General features: G+C 39.2%; 1 long non-coding RNA gene across 2 annotated transcripts; it reads left to right on the top strand.

Moving 5' to 3' along the window:
* Nucleotides 1–479: 479 nt before the first annotated feature.
* LOC106952998 (uncharacterized) lies at nt 480–20,623 on the top strand. Of its 2 annotated transcripts, none has more exons than XR_001426094.1 (4): nt 480–636; nt 1,204–1,457; nt 19,084–19,180; nt 19,301–20,623. It is a non-coding gene; the product is annotated as an uncharacterized LOC106952998 (long non-coding RNA). The 2 variants fall into 2 exon arrangements; XR_001426095.1 differs by having other exon boundaries at nt 19,084–19,192.
* The last annotated feature ends 190 nt before the right edge of the window (nt 20,624–20,813 follow it).

Below are 20,813 nucleotides of genomic sequence, written 5' to 3'. Positions count from 1 at the left end.
ACAGTGAAACCCATCGCTTTAAATCACCAAGTAGTTATTTGCAGACTGTTGATGGTAAATCACGGTACATCAGCTGTTCAGCAAATGGCCAGGAACAACATATGTTAATGTTCTACCAATCTCAAGCTGTTGTGTGGAAAAGGGACTGCTGTCCTTCTGTTGTAGACAGAGCACTTTATTCAATTAAAGTAGTTTTTGTTCTCATTATCTTTTATCATCATTAGAAAAATCTTATTCACCATTTTATTTTTTTACATCATGGACTTTTTCAGGATATATATAATTTTGTATGATCATTATTAAATTTTTATTTTTTGGTCATGTAGTCCACACTTCTGACCAGTTGGTGGCGGTAATGCTTTCTTCAGTTGTTTCTTCAACCACCAATGTAATAAAGAAAAAGAATAAGAAGCGCATACTACCAGCGAATCATGCGAGTCGAGCTTAAATCTGAGTTGCTTCGGGACGCCACCACTAGATGGCGCACAGGCGCAGCTTCAGCTTAGACCGCATCTCGTTCCACGGTGACTGACCGGAAGCTTGGAATGATAGAAAAAACATGAACGTGAGTTAACAAACTTTCAAGGCAGCGTGCAAACAAACCTTCCTCCCTCCCTTTTCTTGTCTGTTTCCATGGTAAGAACACTTAATAAAACGTTTTTCTTTTATTTTATATATTTAATTAAGCACATCTATTTGTTATATGTATTTTTATATGTATTTTTATTTATTATAGCGTGGTTTGGGAATATTTTACAAGGCTGGAATGGATTACAATTATTTTTGTTATCTTAAATAGAGAAAATCCGTTAGAAATATGAGCATATTGGCTCACTAGCTTGGTCACGGAATGAATTAAACTCGTATGTCGAAGTTCCTTGCTAGTTTTCTAAAACTTAAAAGTTTGCTTAAATTGCAGCAAACAAAATAGACATGAAGGAAAATGCAAAGACACAGAAAAGACATTTAAATGCTAACAAAGTCGAAGCCTAACGCTAAAAACCAAAACATAAAACAGGCAGTGCTAGCATGGTGATGGTATGTTGTGGGGATGTCTTTTGGGGTTTGGTGATGATTCTGCCAGAACCTTGAAAACCAGTCTGCGTATTTCGGTTACGACGGAAGCCAAGAGTGGAGAGTCAAGAAAACCTGCTTCAAAGTGCTTTGGAACTCAGACTAAAGTGAAAATTCATCTTTCAACAGAATGGTGACCCAAAGCAAACAGTTACAAAGGAATCACTTCAGGAACATTCTGTGCATGTTCTGGAATTGCCCAGAGGGAACTGGCATGTAAATCCAACTGAACGTCTCTGGAAAGCCCTAATGACGTTGTCGACTGATGTCGGCCACACAGCTGGACAACTTGAGAGGATCTACAGAGAAGAAAGGAAAAAATACTCCAAAACAGGAGGGTCAAGCATACCCAAGAAGATGTGAGGCTGTCGTTGCTGCCAAAGGTACATCAAGAGAGTATTTAAAATCTATTGGTGTAAATATTTGTGTGTACTTGAATACAGTTTCTGCAAAAACTAATTTAACCGAAAAATTTCTCCTTGTAGAGACGATTTTTCTGTCCTGTTATAACGACAACATTGTACCATACTAGTTTAATAGACTGATTCCTCTATTTTACTTTTAAAAGGACATTATTATATGTTTTCTAGCAAGTAGTTCGATTTTACAGCACAATCAAGTGACTGTTACATTCAGTTTTTATAAAAATGCTGTATATACATCAAATAAGACGTAAAAGAAGTTTGACTTCATTTAACACCTTGAAATTCTCTTTAGCTGCTTTAAACTCTGTCTCTTTAAAAACTCCTGCTCTTTCTGAAACTCTGCTTTCAGGACAGGGCTCCTCTATTAACCCTTGAACGTTTTCGCCAGTGTTGCACTAAGAAGTAGCTCCTATAATGAGCTCAGCAGATGCACAGTTCCACTAGGTGTTTGCTAGTTGCTGCTGGCTAGTCTGCAGGAGCAGAGTGGGGTAGCCGTTGGGGAGGGCGGCACTGTAACGCTGAAGCTTGTAAACCGCATCTCCAAGGAGGAGTTTCCTTTTTGGAGGCGGTTCTAGGTCCACCCACAGCTGAATGGTTGCCATGGGAGATTAAAAAATTTCTCAGACGTGCATGAAAGAATAAAGGCAACACTCCAGGTATGTTTTTGATGAGGGAATAACATTTGGATGTAACGCTCATAACAGTTTTACATTTAGTTTTTTTCAGAACTCTTCGTTGTTCAGAATCCTCGCTCTATGGCCTCTTCTTCACCCCGTTTCTCATTCTCCACACTTGGCCTCTTTACTGGAGCTCTCTATTGTTTTTATCGTTGTGTTTTTATCCCCGTCCTGTGCCATCTCTCTCCACCACGTCTTCGAGCCCGTTCCTCGTCCTCTTTGTGCTCCATTCCTCTTGTCTCCGTGCCTCCCGTGTGCTCTTTCTTCTCTTGTGTGAAACCAGCATAGGAGCGGTTGGCAGTGCCGGTGATTTATGGCTCACTCTAAGCAGACCCTTATCAGGTGCAGCCAAGGCACTCTGTGCTGCTGAATGACAATGGAGAACCAGTCACATTATGCTCCGCAGCCTCGCCCTCTTGCATTCTGGACACTGCAGATTACATCTAGCTCCTTGATTTATGGACGCCATTTTGGCTCCTGAGAGGGACATGAAGGGGAGCTTGGAGCTTTGTGTGGGGGGGTTGGAAGCTGCGGGCTCCAAGACCAGTGTCTACGTTTGGCCAAATGTAATTTTGAAGGGAACCTGCTGGAGGTGTGTTTTATGTGCATATGTGTGGATCTAAAAGCTGATTGTATTCATGCACATGAATACTGTATGTGCATGCGTGAATCGGAGGGTGTCGTTTGTCATTTTGTCAGGAGGTTTTCTGTTCCCATATTGATAAAAGTGACTGTCGGAAGCAGCGGAATACTAAAACTTAAAGTTCAGGATTAGAATAAATGAATATTTCCCTCTAACTGAAGCCAAATATATGGAAAATAAACCATCATGGTTTTTTTCTCTCTCTCTTTATTTCTCACTGCTGCTGTTTAATTGAATCATTGCTGTAGACATCTCCAGAGATAAGAAGTGTTCTTTGAGAGAATTATTTAAATGTTTAAATAAGGGGAAAAAACTGTGAGCTGATGTGATTAACAGAGAATTATCACAGCTGCAGTTCCTACTAGGAACTAACTAATTATGTAATCTAACACATTAAACGAGGGGGTAAAAAAGCATAGCATCTCCCACTTAAACACAGGAGGTGTTTTGCATTCATTTTAGCATTTATTGCTCTGATGCTGAAAAAGCCAACAAATGGCACCTCAGTCTTTTGAAGTCGACACTGAAATGTTGGCATCTTTTGCAGGAGAAGTTAATCAATTTGAGGGAAGAACATTTAACATGGAACAAAACATGGAATCTCTGCAAAAAATAGCAACTTTGAAAATACAGAGCCAATTTTTTCATCTACAAATTGTAAATATTGTGATTTACAGTTGGGGCAATTTTATGATAAGAAAAACATGTATTAAAACTTCTGTCATTGCTAAGAAAAGATTTTTCTTCTTCGATGTCTAGCTGTTTTTGTAAACCACTGGGTCATCTCTGTATATCTTTATACTTATATCATCTGCAAGTAGAACTTTTTGGTAGTATACGTTGGATTAGGCAATAGAAATCCAAGTAAATCACAGTTAATTTAGCAAAATAACCTTAAACCTGGTCATTTTAATAAGCATACAATATTAGCTAGTTTACTGTGATTAATCTTAAAATGGATGGTTAAAGTTTTGGTCAGGTTCTATCAAGTTATTCTGATTGTTCTTTTAGTTGAAAAGAAAGATGACATTTCACTATAAATTGGTAAGAAAGTGAAGGAATTCTCAAAGTAGAGGAACAGCTAATCAGTGGAAAGACACGTCTCTGCTGATTTTAGCATTTTAAAACAAAATTGAAATGTCTATGAATTACAAGGACATATTAGAAAATACTGAACTTCTCCACGTTAACAAATTTGTTGCTGTTTTCTTAGCCAAAGTCTGTGTCACTACTCAAATGTTACGGGTTTGTACTGCTGATGGCATCGATACACCCGACTGGCTCATCATTCTGCGCTGAACCGTAAGGCTTAAAATTAAACTAAATTTAAAAGTTTGTATCAGCCTTTCAGTAGCCTTGAAGATGGTGCAATCGTCTTGCAGTTGTAGGGGGAAATTATCCCGGCAGAAGAATAAGTTACAGTTAATGAGGTGTAGGCTGCAGCTTCAGTGTAACACAAGCTAATGCCTAAGAAATCTGTGAAATTGTAACTGTTTGTAAGCTTTCAGTTCATCTCAAGGAGCCTATTTGTTTCAACGTTTTCATGTGAATCAACTGAAGCATGATTACATAGAGGAACAGTTCTTGTTCCCTGCATTTCATCAGATTTTTTATTTGGTTAGCCTTTAAGGTTAGCCTGGTGAAAACAACCTCCTTGTTCTACGCTTTACTTCGTAAAGATAATCTGAACCCTTGGCCACTGAGAAACCTAAGATAAGACTTTACCCAGTTTGGTCATGACATGTAATGCTCCAACTCAATCTTGAGGGAAGCCATGCTATGAAGCTAGCGTGCGATGCAAACAACCATCCAAAATGAGTTTTACCAAATCCCTGTGGGGAGTAGGACCACAACATCTTTGCCAGCATTAAATTGTCTTAAATGTTCATCTTGCTTTATTTAATCAATATTTGAAAGTGTGGCTAACACGGATTGAACGGCTTCGTTCTCCTTCCTCTGCTGCCATTGCCAAATTATTACTGTATCTAGTATCTAAGCTTATTCTGAAAGATACCAATGTGTTCCTTGGCCAGAAGGGATAGGCAGTCTGCTCAATGAGTCTGGAGGATTATATTTTTACGTAAATACAATAGAACAATGTAACAGAGAAGATAAAGAGAAAGACAACGTAAATAAGAGAAAATATAGCATTTTGAAACTTAGGAAAAAAATACAAGTTTATCTCGTAAACTGAATTTAGAATCTAAAATACATCTGTCTGTAGGTGATGCTAACCTACAAATTTAATAAAGCCTCAATGCTTGCACAGGCTGTGACCTTTCTAGTCCTCCCCTCAGCCACTTGAGGTTGCCGCCATTCGGCAACAGCTGTGAATAAATGTAAATATACATGTAAATGTCATTCCCTCGCAGCGAAGCTCCCCTTTCCTGTCTTTCCCTGACCAGACCTGCAAAATAGCCACCGATGCCGTCTCCAGCGGCATGCGGCTCATGATAAATGTCTCCCCCGCATACATTTGTACAGCAGTGAAATCCAAAGACTTCCAGAGGAGGAGGTCTTGGAAGGGTGCAGCTCGGCGGAGCCAGAGAGGAGGAAGGTCCTGAAATCCCAGAGCACGTTGCTGCATGTTCCAAGAGCAATAAGAGCTATTGCTTAAAGTGGGTTCCATAAAGACCGGTTGTTATGGTTCTCACCGTTGCCAAGTGGTGAAGGGCTAAGAGGAGGTAATGTGTCCTTGTAGCTCTGCAGCAGGTGGGCAGGCAGCATGGGCGGCAGTATGTAGGACAGATGGCCAGAAACCATGCGTAAGGCCGTCCACCTTGTTACAGTGTTTTCAACGGTAGCGCCGAGCATTTCTAAAGTCAGGTTTTCACTGAAAACTTGTGGTTTATTTAAATGTCATCATACTGCGGTAACACGTACTTATATTGTTAAGAAAAGATAGATATCTGTCATGAACGCTGATTAAATGTTCTTTAAATCACAAAAGCCAATGTTTCACCAATACCAACGTATGATGGAGTATTAAGGCCAGGCTAAGAGATTTATTTTTTTAATTATGAGAATACTCACAATATTACAAAAATAGTCATAACATTAGCAGAAAAGGACACAATATTACCAGAAGAAAGTCATGAATTTTCAATACAAATTGTTTTATTGAGATAAAGGCTTTGATAGTTATCAAGTCCTTATGTGACTCTTTCTTCAAATGAGACAAAAGTCCCACTTCTAATAATTTGATGTTATCTGAAAATCCAGTACCAAAGTATAACTTCACAAGATGCTCAGTATTCCTCACTTTTATTGTTTCATATTTTTTGTGTAGAAATTTACTACTTTGTTTTACTAATACCATGACTTTATTCTGGCATTATGAGTTTATTCTCGATCATTCTGACTTTTTTCAATTATTACCACGACTTTATTCTCATAATGTTATGACTTTAGTCATATAACTTTATTCTCTTATTATTCTGACTTCATTCTGGTAAAAGCGTGACTTTAATTTGGTATTATTACTATTTTTTTTAAAACATTATGAGTATTCTCATGAGTTTATTCTCGTATTAGTTTGACTTAATACTGTGCAACTTTTGTCCCAAAATATTATAATTTTATTCTCTTAATTTTGTTTCTTAACGTGGCCTTAATATTCTGCTGCACCAATTTGAGTCATTTAGGAATTGTCTTTTTTTTCTGATTGAGTTCTAGTTTGAGACTTCAAGCATGATAACTTAAACTTTTTAAAAAAATGAACACACTGTGCTTTACCTTTGCTACACTTACTCAGTAATTTTGTAATTGATAATCCAGTCGTGGTTATATATTATGCAGCTCTAACAAGTGTAAACAGCTTAGAAAACCTAAAACTACATGCATAATTCAACTCATGCAGGTAGGGTCTTGAATAAACTCCTTTTAATATTTTCAAGTGGAGCAGAAGTGCTAGAATGTTTTCTTTCTGTTTTGATATGGCTTGTTGACAATTCATCTTGTAACAGTATGGTTCAAGGTGATTGTATGTAAACTCTGCTCCTTGCTTTGAATGTCGTATAATGTAATAAGCTGTGCAAATCCTGGCCACCCAGCTTGCTAGGGGTGTAGCTGAGAACATCATAGGCACCAGATTTACAACAGGTATCAAGTGTTGAGTTTCTGCAAGGACCTTAATACTTATCGGTGAAAAAAAAAAGAAGCCTTGATCTACACTTCTGTTTAGCTCCCACAAACTGCAAATCTATACCTTACATTATGGAATCCACACAGGTGCTGATAATCCTTTGAAAAGGCTTTGAGTTTAATGTTCTCATGGCTTGACAATCGCGGGAATTTTCTGGTTTTTAGTGTCTGCACTAATAACAAGATAATTACTCTGCTCTACTGAGCTGCTATCTGAAGAACAGTTTACATTTTACAATTGTAAAATTCCCAAAATGTTTCATTTCAGATAAAGTTGACAAGTAAAGTTTAACAAATCCTCTGAATTTGCACTTGAAGCAAATTATGCTGGTATGGTGGTTAGAGCTGCTGCTGACTGACTCACCTGTTAAGTGTGGTAAGAGATGCAGGGACAAGTTAAATATATGAATAACTTGGTATTTCTTTTCCTTAATTCATTAAATGCTAGTGAAATGGAGGCAAACAGTAGTCTGTAACTAAGCTAACTATGCTAAATGATTAAGAATCTCACACTGTCTACCCACCTCTCTTGGAGAAAAACCTGGTTACAAATTCACTCTCTTGTCTTTGTCTCTCTGTTATCTGTCTATTTTTTTTAAAACCTGACTTTATTATTTTTCTTGGCAGAATAGTAACTTCCAAAGTTGTTCTCGTCTTCCACTGACTGCTGCTGAACCATCAGGTGCGACTCTGACTCTATCTCCTGAGAGAGATGGACTTCAACAAGTATAAATCAAGACAAAAGAAAGGGAAATCCTAAAAATGGCTGAGCAGTAGATGAAGCCTGATGGCGGTAGTGTATCATTGGCCCACAGAATTAATAATCCACACACTGAGACACACACACTCTCTTTCCCACACAAGCACAGAGGCACCAGGCAGAACTTGGAAGGGGTCCTGGACACTGTCATGGGTCCGCACGTCAAATGAGCCAGACAGCCAAACAACAACAATAACAACAGGAGTTGGAGCATATGGGGCTCCATACCAGCTGAGAAGGGCCACAAAGGTTATCGCAGTGTGTGTGTGCGCGCGTGCCTGTGTGTGTGTGTTGAAGTGGGGTGGAGGTTATGAATGTGGGAGTGTTTGGAAAGATGACATAAGGGATAATGCGTATTCTAGAAGAATGTTCCTTTTCAGGTTGTCTCTCCACCCCACTTAATGTCCTCCATTAAGAAGGACATCAGCACATTTGAATAAATCAGACATTTCATCAACAAGCTGAAATTTAAACCTCGTCCTATTTTTTGCTGTTTGTTGTACACATTGATATGTAGCAACCTTAAAAAGCTTTAAACTTCTTCACCACTGAGTTTCTCTTGACCCAAAGCCTGAGCCATACAGTGATGTGTTTCGTGCATCAAAAACGCTTCAAAAGCCTTAAGTTGGATTGGTGTGCAGTTTGAAGACAGACACTTGAGTTTGATGGAAAACATAGATATCAAACGTTATAATTGTGCAGTGTTTGAATTCACTGGATAATTCAAGGGTTTTGTGAGTTTGGTGACTTTCACAACTTAGCTTAGCGTTGACGAGCCCAGTTTGATGACCTGCTTACCTGGATCGGTGCCTTGATCTTCTGGCAGGACACCAACTACCAGCCATTACATCACATAAGAGAGTCTCTCTGATCGGTTGTCGCTTTGTGTCCAGTGGCAAAAGTTCTGTAGCGCCGGCCTCCTTGGACATGCTCGATGTGTGTTGAGTGCTAGATGCACAAGACTTTCCGTCGCCCCCTACATGGACGACGTGCATGTAAACCAGTCGCCCTAACGCTCAAATCGTGTTCAAGCATAAAAAGTTGTGCTGTTTTGGGGTGCTAGGTTTTGGGATAAGTTGTGAATTAAGTTTGGGTTAATTTTAGTTATGTACTAGTAATGGTTTGGTTTATCCTTGACAATTAATGTATGTCAAAGTACAAAGTCATTGTGAATACAGAAAGACATACTTTGTGTGTGTGTGTGCGTGTGCGTGTGTGTGTTCATGTTTGTTTACATCTGGTGACATCTGTAACTGTATCCAAAGATACTCCATCAAATGGTGTCAGTGGAGAGTTTTGAAGCAACCTTTTTTGCAGCCATATTCCATAAGCGTTAGTCGTTTGTTCATGTTTTCCATGTCCTATAACATAAGACACAAAAATGGCATCAAGTGCAGATTTGTTTGCATTCAGTAAGTGTGAAATGATTTAAACATAAACCAGTATGCATTCAATTATAAAAACACTGTCAGACCCCATTCAGTGATATGCGTTTGCTCGATCATGCGGTGCTCAGTGTGTGCATACTAATACACAAAGCCACACAGTGTTAACCAAACATACCAAATCACTAGCATTCAGCACACACTCGGCCCCTTATGTCATCTGAAAGGTCTGCTTGTAATGCTATCATTCTCAAAGTCCATTTTTGCACTTTTGCTCTTCTAATCCCAATTACAGAGCTCATTCAAAATGATGGATAAGGTCTCTCGCAGTGCCTAGCAAAAACAATTTGGCCGCTGTACTCCGGGAAACCTAAGAGGCAAGCCGCACCACACACATCATTTTTCAACTAGGATTTACAGGACTTACGGGTTGTAAAGGAACTTCTGGGTGAGCTGATGTTGGTCAAAATAGGCAACGTGATCTACACATACAGAAACATATTCTTCAAGGAAAGTGAGGGTGGGGGGGAAATAGGGGAACACGATCTAGATGGGCAAGGAATATTTTATTAGAAAGAGAGAACTAGAGAGACTAAAGTGAGATGCATGAGGCTAAATGAAAACCAAGGAAACCAACCAACAAACCAATAAGGAAGAAGTGAGGATGATGAACCACAATTGTCGGCTGTAGGTGCTATAAGTCAGATTGAACCTTTCAGCAAGAGGTCTGGTGTGGTGTGGACTACAAAATGGGCCTGTTCCACCGGGTTCCTGATGACATGACTGCTGTGAGTGTGTGCAGTAATTCCTGCAGCCAGGATTAGCTACTAGGGGTTTGGGGTTTGGCACACACTCATGTTTCCACAGCACAGGGACGTTTTCACGGGATTTACTTTACACTACTTTCTCTTCTCTGTGTGGCTTTCTGTTTTGCCCAATGTCTCACTTTAATTGTCAGGTGATGTTTATCACATTTTTAATTGCATTGCTCGATGAAAACCTGTTGGCTTTGTTCGGGAAGAATATGCATGTTAGAGGAAGGCTAAACCACTAAGTATTAAATTAAGTCGAAGAAAGAAAATGGGGGAAACTTTGTAAATGGCTACTTATTGAAGGTAAAGTCTTAAATTTTGTGCATACTGCGGTAAACTCTGCAATAAAAAAGAAACAGGGAAATATAAAAGGTAAAGAAAAAAGTTCCAATAAATTGCTTGCATACACAGGTAGACAGACAATACTGTGCTAAAGCACTTTTTCCTTCAAACAAATAGGATTTGGACTTTGGCAGAAGTGTCCAACATTTTGACTTGGTAATCTTTTCCCTGCCTACCTTACAAATGTTTTCCAAATTTATGGTTGTGTGGAACCTCTTGTCAGGGTTTTTGTGGTCAAATTCCGTTCTGACCTTCCAAAGTTTTGCAATGTTCTACTCATGAAGTCATCCTTTTCTATATTTGACGATGCATGGACTCACTGAAATGAAATCCCTCTACATTTCCAGCTGTCAAGCAGGTGGCCTTCGCATCAAAACTGGTGTTTGAAATTGTTCATATTTGTTGATTTGAACGTGTTGAATCCACAACTCTTCCGTAAAACCTCCGACTACCAAAACGCAGCATGCACAGCTGCCTCCTAGAATAAGGGTCTTGTCGCTCCAGCGCATGAGTAAGACGCCGATGTCTCCTCTGATGGCTGATAGATGATGAGCGCTAGCCCCATATCTGAATTATAAAGGAACAAGCTTGTTCACATGTGATTTTATTTCAATTTCTTATACAACGTAAACACCGGAATTGCGAAATTGTTTTTTTTTTTTTTTTTCAACATCAGCAGGATATTAGTAAAGATTGAAACATAGTTAGTGAGGAGTTATAAATACTATTTTGGAGCTAAAGATTTAGATACTTGTTCATGATTAATTCCAGCTTTCCAACGTTTACACAGATACTGCTTTCATATTTGCATTTATTTATATTGCAGCAATCAGTTTTACTCTCATCTCCTCTTGATTCCTCTCCTTCCTGTCTTCTCCCACATCCCCTCTGCCTCTCTTTCCTCCTGCCCCCCCACTCCGATATCGCCTCCCCTCCTCCCCCCGTGGTTGTTCCCCTGGCGGATGGGTGCGGAGGGCGCTGGCTGGCGGCGTGATGGATGACCATTAAGGCAGCTTATTGGAAACAGTCTGATTTATGGGCGAGTGCTGCCTCGGCCTAATGGCTTCATTTCTTTCTGCCGCCACATGATGTCACAGCCAAGGTCACCGCGGCAACGGCCCCCCTTTGTTGTGGCTTCGCTCGCTGATGACCTGAGAGGACTGGATGGATGGAAAGAGGGAAGGGGATGGAAGGGGAAAAGGGGGACAGGAAGGGGGCATTTTGAGGTTTGTTTGCAATAGCAGAGGTAATGTACGAGTCGCGGAGGTGAAACGGGTTACGTTCGCAGAAATGCTTTTGAATTAATTCTGTTTGGGAAGGAATTTGAGCTTTTTACAGCTTAAGCCTTCACCTTCATTCCTGAAGTCTTACTTACTCTGCTTTGGTTGCACTTCCTCTCCTTTTTTCCCAGTGCTCTCCTGTGCTCAGTAAATTAAAAACTGTCTCCCCTTCTCCTCCTTCATGTCTTTCTTCCTCCACTCTTGCCTTCTCTCTATAATGACGATCTAAAAAAAAAAGAAACACACACACGCACAAACAGTTTTACAGCCTTCCTTCAGACAGCTATTACTCACTTCTACTTTAAATGAGGGCCGTCAAATATATGGCCCCGCCATTAAGAAGCCGATCAATAAAAATGCCATTAGGGGTGGAGTAAAAATGCTGATATTAGTGAAGCTCAAAACAAAATATTTGATTTTCTCTTTGATAGCTGAGCGAGTCTAGCTGGTTTGAGGAAATGCTGTGCTGAGATTGAGTCCAGGAATCTGCGTTCAAAGTCTGTCACAGCCACCAGCTCAGGATGTTTCAGGAACACAATGTTGTTTTCAGCTACTTGGCACATTAAGGAGTTTGGTCTGCACAGGATGCAGGTTGATTTGAAGTTATTCAGCAGTGCTTAGAAACCGTGTTAGTCTGGAAGAAATATGTTTAATTGACCAAAGGTGTTTTCATGCCTAATAGTCTGGTAGACTCGGTTCGATTGTTACATTTACACCTGGCGCTGTTCGACACAAAAACCCCTGAAGAAGCGCAATTTGCATTTTCCTCAAAATGCAAACAAAAATGGAGTAGCGCCAGATTTTAGTGATTACAGGATTTCCCTTATGTTTTGGTAAAAGACTACAAACTGTTTCTCCTGCTAGCACGAGGCACACTCATTAGTTTTGGTTGTTTTTACCCAGAATGCCCTGCGCTGTTGTCTGCCGCCGGAGTGGTCCGCTTGTCATTTACAAACCACACCTGACTCCACTTCAAACGAACCGAGAACCAAGGTTTTTACCACATTTCAGTATTAATATCAGATCAGACCTCGCAGGGAAAGATCAATACATTAGTTTTATATTTTTTATTTGCTCTCAAATTATAATTTTTTGCACTTCATTTATTTAGGAAAATATGCACACATTTGTTTTTCTACTTCTTTTTTATTTTTATCGTGGTAATTAAAGTATTTTGTTGACTCCTATAGGTTTTGTCTAAATTCTTTAGGATTTAACAAAATAATTCACAGGAAAAACCACAAAATATCAGAAGATTAGAAGTTTGATGATATATTACACCTAAATAACAAAGTATTGGCATTGTATTGGCTATACTGGACCTGTATTTCTCTGATTGATACCAGAATTTGCAGCTTAGCACAACTCAATTAGTAGAGCTTTGAGTGAAGACAAGGTAATCTGACAGAAAAAAAAACCCTCAGGGAGATTAAATCCTAACGTAAACCACACTTTCCAAATTCATTTTTGTCAAATGCTGAAAAAGTGTGATTCATTTTCCTTCCTATTCACATCTATGCACTACTTTGTGTGGCATCTCTTAAATCCACTTAAAACGTACAGAAGTTTTGGTTTAATGTGACGACGTTAGCAAAGCCTCACGCTGTACGAAGACTTCTGCATTAGATCTGCAGCTGTTCCACTTATATTCGCGTTCTGTGTGGGAAACCACTGTGCAGTTTTGTTTGGGTTCATTTAACCTCCCAGTTCATAAGTTTTAATCACTGCATAAACACAGTACTTTGCCGTCACTGATGATTTACCCGTCGTCAACAAGACGTTTAATGTGTATACGTGGAAGTGAGGATGCTCGGCCTCTTGGCCGAGCGTATGCAGGGTTGTGGTGTATGTGTGTGAGTGAGCAGTTGTGTGCTTCATTGTGCTGTTTTAGCTGACCACTGATGCAGTGAGGCGTAACCCACATCAGCCAAGTTTATGTGCCTTTTTATCTACAGAAGTGAGTTCACTGCGCGGCGGTGGTAGGTAAATCTTAAGCGAGTCAATTTTTGTTACATTCCAGAAGGCTAGCGTTTAATGATCATATTATGACCTTTTTTTTGGCATTTAAATTATTAGCGTATCATCTGCAGGGTTTATCTGAAGTCATTTTCAAAATTCAGATTGGATTAGGTCGTAATTTGGCCTTGGAGCAACACAGTACCTCTTCTACAGGAAAACTCTGGTGTCTTTTATGTCTGAATTATGGCTTCAATGCATAGCATTTACACAAAAATGTAATTAAAACAAAAAAAAATAACAGTTGTCACTATTTCTGCTCAAATAAATTAAAGTGATTTTACTACACAGGCTACCACAGAAATCTGAAATGAAAACGATTGGAATAATTTAGACTCATAAACTGAAGTTGACAGTGGGTAGTTAGCGACTCGGGGTATAGCCTGCGACTCTGAGCTTAAGTCAAAACAAAAGTTTGTTGTATGCTTACTGCTGGTCTCTAAACACTTGTCTGCCACAGCATATTTAAATAAAGGTTGTGTTTGATTGGACACTTTAAATTCAATTAAATTGTAATTAAAATGTGTTTATGTAACAAGAAACAAGCATTTTAGAGTGAAACGGGGTTGGTAATAAATATTCCAAAAATACAAATGTTACTCTTTAAAAACAATGATGCTAATTAAATAGTACAGGTCTTTGCCTCGTCGGTTCCCCTGAGTCTATAAGAAGGGGAACAAAAACTGTATCAAATAGAAAACATACAAAATAGCTTTGAAACTCATAATACATACTAACAAAAACAAGCAGAAATATCATTGCAACAACACAAAAGCATTTTTTTTTGTCTATTTTCTAGTGCAAGTATCTTGGAACACTTTAAATAACACAAAACTAACCTAAAACTTTTTTTTTCAGCTTGTTTTAATGCAGATTAAAAAGTATCTAAGTCAAAAATTATTTTCACTTAGAAAATAAGTGAAAATTATTTCACTTATGTTCTTGTTCATTTATAACAAGAAAGTTTTTCTTGTTATAAATGAAAAAAATCTCCTAGCGGAATTAGTACTCTTTTATAAACATTAAGTAATTATTGACTTAAACCAAGCTCCTATATTTTAATGAAAAGTTAGTTGTAAGTTAAATTTGTCTCATTTCATGCATTCATTCTAAGATACTTGCACTAGAAGCTAGACAAAAAAATACTTGGTAAGATTTTGTTTTTTTTGCAGTGATGAAGTCTTTATACCAAGGGGTGATGTGAAATAAAAAAGGGGAAAAAAAAACATTGTGGAGTGCAGTGGGTGATGAAGGTGTGGCTGCAGGCTGGAGCTCTGGACAGGCCAGCAACACTCTTAAATCTCTGGTACTGCCCACCATGCAGTTCTCCTCACAGGCGGCGCGGCGTCCTATGATTTATGATGAATCCATCTCTCAATTTATCACCGATGGCAGAAATGTATAATTCAAAACATTTCATGTTTTGCTTTGTGCGTCGCTCCTATGCCTCCCTGCACACAACCAAACTGCACAGCAGAGTGCTGCCTGTGCATTTCGTAATTTGCTGCATGTACACAAAAGGATATTAAGGCAAATCTGTTCCTGAATAAAGATATTTGATGCAGGAAAGTGGGATTGATGTAGGAAAAATTGTTCTCAAAACATGACCGCCTGCATGTTTCGAATCCATGTCTTTATTACTTTAAACTGCTGTAATGTGCAACTAAGACCAAACTGACTCTTTGGACCTGACAGTTATTAAATTTGTCTACATCCCTTTGCAAAATTGAAATACAGTCAAGACTTTTGTAATTCTGCAGTATGCAAAACCGGCAGCTACAAATAACTAAAATAGGAAAATATACTTAATTTGCACCGAGGAATATGTCTTAGCGCTAGCGCAGAAGCTAACATCTACAGTCTTCCTTATTCCTGTTGTTGAGTGTGCAGCCAAAAAATGCAGCTTCCTTTTGAACATATTTTAGATGCTCTGTGGAAAAATCCAAGTTTACTACGATCAATTTGGAGTCATGTTACACAGAAACACCCACAAATTGGTGAATAGTGAACTGAAAATACTGCCCTGTATGTAAGGTTGAATAACGTATCATGACATAAACACTTCATATGAGTAGATATTGATAATTATTGATTAGGTTTTTTGTTTTAAATGTCTGAAATGCTGTCAAACCTTTCCAATTTTATCCACAGTTTGCACCACACACCATTGTTTTTTTTTATTTTTAGGCACTTATGAATCACGATGGCTAAATGTGAAACTGTTGCTGCGAAAGTTACTCGAGCTGTTGCTAGGTAACCAAATGGAGAGTTAGTTGATGCTACCAACCTTACTTAGCTTGGTTGTCAAGTTGAGCAGCTAAAGCCTTTCCTCTGCCTACATCCCCCAGAATGCCATGCATTTTGGGAGCAGAGTTCAATGAATATATTGACTATTATATCAGCCATAATATCTACTGATATTGATCACGTGTCTATCATGATATATTTTGTTATTGATTTGTTGTCCAGCCCTATGTGTAAGTGGTATTTTTCAGCATGCTTTGCATGTCCCATTTGATGACTTAGCTTTCACAGCTAAACTTTGATAATGTCTGCAAGGATTTCATCAAGATCTCTTAATGCTGCCCTAACCAAGTACTTAAAGAATGGACATTAAAACTAGCCAGGTCCTGTGGCTCTCATTCCCCTAAAATCTTTGTGAGCACCAAGTAGTTAAAAGTTTGATGAAGTCTTTGAATTTTACTGGTCGCCACTCTTCAATGTGCTCACTGTCCCCTCTGGTGGAGTCAGTACACCCAGCGGATCGCCACGAGGTCCATCAGTGGTAACATGTTGTGGGGTAAGTAATGAATATCCTGTTGTGTGTGTTTCAATTGCATGCCCAGTCCCTCTTATTTCCCATGGTGCCCTTGGTAGGTCAGTCGCCGATGGTGCTCCAAGCACATTTTGCCTCACAGACTAATTTTGCATCCTTTAATATTGCATGGAGCTCATTTGGAGGATGTGGCGTCGGGGTACAGTACACACACGGACACGTGGGCCTGCACAAGCACGCGAGTCGCCTTTTTCTGTTGTAATTTACCCTCAGCAGCTCTCAGGGGTTCATTTTAGGATGTAGGACCGTTTTGGATTGATGTGGTTACACATGTCAAATTATGTCTGCACCATGTGTATGTGGAAGTGTGTACACACTTAATGTTTTTGTGTCTGTGCATTTTCCCTAGTTTTACGGAAAAGTGATGCAAACGCCCCTTTCTGCGCTCCTCCAGTGTCATCAATCACCTTGCCACTTTAATTTATGTGCCACTTTTGGGAGCGTTGTCGTTTATTTTCAGGGGAAGGAATATCACCATTGCACAGCTCAGGGGAAAAGTGGCTCCTGTTTGCAGCAACATATTGTTCCTTAACCCTTTATGGGCTACAAGACATTCGCTAGATTGCTTCAAAAGGTAAAGAGATATATGTTTGGTAGATGTTCTTATGAAATCATACAAATCCTATTTATAAATGTCAAAATATCAAAAAGTGGTGAGGGTTTTTCTTTAACGCAAATTATGCTTTTTATGCTGTTGGGAAAGAAGTTGAATTGTTTTAAATAAACCTTGGACAAAAGACCAAGTTTGTTGGCTTTCAGAAGAAACTAGAAGGAACCTCGTTATCCTACTCTGTACCTACAGGATAAACTTACAAATTGTGAGATTTTATGCGAAATCTATAGAAAACAAGTCTGTCCACTAAGACTAGGCTTAGCCGTGTATCTACTCAGCTGGTAGCTGTAAGGAAATGCTAGCTATGTTAGCAAATGAAATGCTAGCTATGTTAGCAAAGGAAATGCTAGCTATGTTAGCAAAGGAAATGCTAGCTATGTTAGCAAAGGAAATACTTGCTACGTTAGCAGTGTTGTGTACTGAATATGAGTTTTACAATTCAAGCTCAGTTGTTTGAATTGTGACGTTTGATTAAACGTCATGAATAGTTTTTTTTTTTCTTTCTGCGGTTTGTTAAGACAAATATAATTTGATGCATATGCAAGTGTCCCAGACTACTTCTGAAGGAGATCTGAGAGTAACAACCCACAATGAGTCTTGACTGCTCTCAAACCTCCATGGCATCAGACAGAATGGAGGGAGTGAACAGAGTCTTTGTTGTACTGTGAGGTAACTGGTGATCCACCACTGGGGACAGGAACCAGACCAATGGACGCACCATTCATTTTCACCCAATTTTACTTGTTTAGTAATCCAGGATATGGGTTGATCTATTTATTCCACAGTTTGACAGTATCAGTTTCGTGGGGATAAAAACCACAGTGGTGGACAATAACACTATATTTATTTTAGTACTGCACTTAAGTATATTTGAGTATCTTTACTTGAGTATTTATTTTTGGGGAAACTTCTGACTTTCACTCTGCTATACTTCTAAGAAACGTGTCGTTACTCGTTCCTTTTGGCTCGCCTTAGCTTTCTAGTCCACTGTTGCTGTTTTACTTTACTGAAAAAAATTGGCCACACACTATGCCCATCCCCATCAAAAAAAATAAATAAATAAAAACTTTGGAGTGTTTGTATCTCGTTTTAAGAGAGTGCAAAGTGTTCAAGACATTAATACTGCTGTAAATAATTACCATTGCTTCACCACTAAAGATACTTAGCAACTATACAAAAACAAATGCAGCCTAAAAATTATGTCCTGGTTCTGTTTATGTCCTGAAGAATCTGACAACACTGGTCAGAGGTTGCAAGGTGAGGGCCAGGCGAGCCATGACTGGTTGAGGTCAATGTGAGGTTACTTCCGTTCAGGGATTCCAGACTATTCCCGTCCATCACATAAGGCAATCCAGAGGACCTCTGCAACCCGGAGCCGCTCCTCCTGCCCTGCCTTGTCATAGTGATGCACAACAGAAGGCGATAGATGCTGAGAGTGCAGGAGATTGAAGGCAGTCTGTTGTGAGAAAGTCTGCACACATGCAGACTTGGCTGGAGAGTGACCCCTCACTGGGAAAGCCGATGCTCCTGTTTTAGGATCTTACAAATTCCAAGGAAACATATGGGTCAGAAGCTGATTAGATGCTTGTAGTTCTCTTCAGGGGGCTTTATGAAGTAGCGTTAAAAGCTAAATAAGGTGACAGACAGTGGCCAAACAGGAGGGAAATCTTTTTCTTTTTTTGGGTCCTGAAGACCTTCATTAATCTTTAGACTTTCTTGAGACTCTTAACCCGGGAGAAAAAGTTAAATTTGATCACACAAACACAGGAAGCGCCCGCTATGAAAACACTCGTGGCTTTCTATGGCAGTTTACACGACCAGGCTGATCCGATAAGCCACCTGGTTTTATTGACTTCGTGAATCAGAGTAAAGTATCGATTCGGCGTAGCTATGAGCTAAATGCTATATGCTACGCGCAAATCTCCAGTGTATAACTTGATACAGGCAGAGCAGATCTCTCCACTCTGCTCAAGGGATCTTTATCTCTGCAGCAGGATTGAATTATTTCTTCTTGCTCAGCTGTGGGAATTAAGTTATAGTGACCATAATCCTCAGAAACAGACTGCTTGTGTCATAGGTCTGTGTAAAGAGAACGTGACCAGAGCACACAGCCAGATGCTAATTTGGCTGCAAGTCCAACGCTCCTGCCGACTGTTCGGACACTTAGAAGCAAAGTAAGAGAGACGGTGAGAGTCGAGGAGAAATGCTCTCCATATTCCTTTGACAAAGACATTTTCACAATAGCTTCTAAAGTTAGGAGGATTGTATGCGGCTTATTGATTTCTTTGTTGCAGTGTCCGGGAGATGGCGCCGAGAAAATGAGGTCTGGCTTGAAGGTTTATGTCCTGCCACCGTCAGGAGGAAACGTGAGCCGAGGATTCGGCTGGCCTTTTATTGTAAATGCGCTCCCTCTAGATGGACTTAAAGTGTCTGTTTTCCTGGCTATTGGAGACGAATTAAATATGAAGAGTATCAGTAAATGGGCAGGAAGACTCCAAACGAGTGCTCAGGGACAGTTTCCCATTATTGTCATCTATTATCTTGGACAGTTAGGGATATTGTCCGGTCTGTCGTCAGCTGCTATTGCGCTGTGCATCGCCGTGGCAGGTGCGCAGGTTATGGGGTTATGTGAAAACAAAGTGGAGCATTTGACCATTAAATGGATTATTTGCACCTACTTTGCACCACAATAACAGATAGGGACAGTCATAATTAATGCATAAGGCGAGACAATATACAAGAAAGCAAGACTGAGTTCAAGAGAGCTTCCAAATGGTGATTGTAAAAAAAAAAAAAAACAACAAACTGAGCTACTTATAAATAGTAATGCAGCTGAAATACAGTTGTTAAATAGTAAACAAATATTCTTCTTTATAAGCTCTGACTTCTGACCAGTAGGTCACAGTGAGACATGCAATCTTTTTATGAATAGTGTCATTCAGAGAACAGACTACATGTAAGCACAAAGAGGGTCTTCAGTGCAGATGCTGAGACCAATTAAAGAAGATGTAAGGTGTGGATCCCCGTTCTCTGGGGCCATAGTTGGTACAAGTATGAAATGTTTAGTTGTACTCAGAAGAAACTTTGGCTCCATCATCGTTCCATTTATCACAGGACACAGACACACAGGACGCCAATTCAAGTTGAAAAACTCAGTGAGGTTTGATATTTGGTCTGTTAGGACTGTAACTTTTAACATTTTAATTCAAAAGGCAGCCATATTGTGCTTTTTCCTTTTATCATGCTTGGTGAGAAACTGCTGACTTTCCCAGACAGAGGTTTGAGTTTTTGATCATTTTTCTGACTTGAAACTTGAAAGTTTCAACTTTCGAGTAAAAATAGAGTGCAGAATTCAGTCATTCTTTTACTAATCAATATCCATAAGAACAATTTTTAAAAATACATTTCTGACATACAGCAAACAAACGGAAAAAGTGCACATCTTGTTGCCGTATGGATAATCCTGTGATACTACCAAAACATAGTCAGTTGATTTGAAAACTGCTAATTGCTGTTAATTCTGCTAAAAATACTAACAAAGCACTTTTTAACAGCAACTGCTGTCTTCAGGATGTGTTTGGATCTTACCTCTCTTTCTAATACAAATTATTATAGTTCTCAAAGAGAAATCAGAATTGACTATTTCAGGTCAAAGGTTTACAAAACTGGGAACAAAATTATTACCTTACTTAATAAAGAAATACTATTTTCTAATGATTCTTATGAATTCCATTCAGAAATACTTTATTAAAACTGAAGTGCTACTAAATGTTTCATCAGTCATAGATGTTGTTGTATAGCTGTCTT

Source organism: Poecilia latipinna, unplaced genomic scaffold (genome assembly GCF_001443285.1).
Source record: "Poecilia latipinna isolate Pla-1442-1.1 unplaced genomic scaffold, P_latipinna-1.0 Scaffold554, whole genome shotgun sequence".
Lineage (NCBI taxonomy): Eukaryota > Metazoa > Chordata > Actinopteri > Cyprinodontiformes > Poeciliidae > Poecilia > Poecilia latipinna.
Note: the sequence above shows the minus strand (reverse complement) of the source record. Positions and strands in the feature narration are given on the sequence as shown.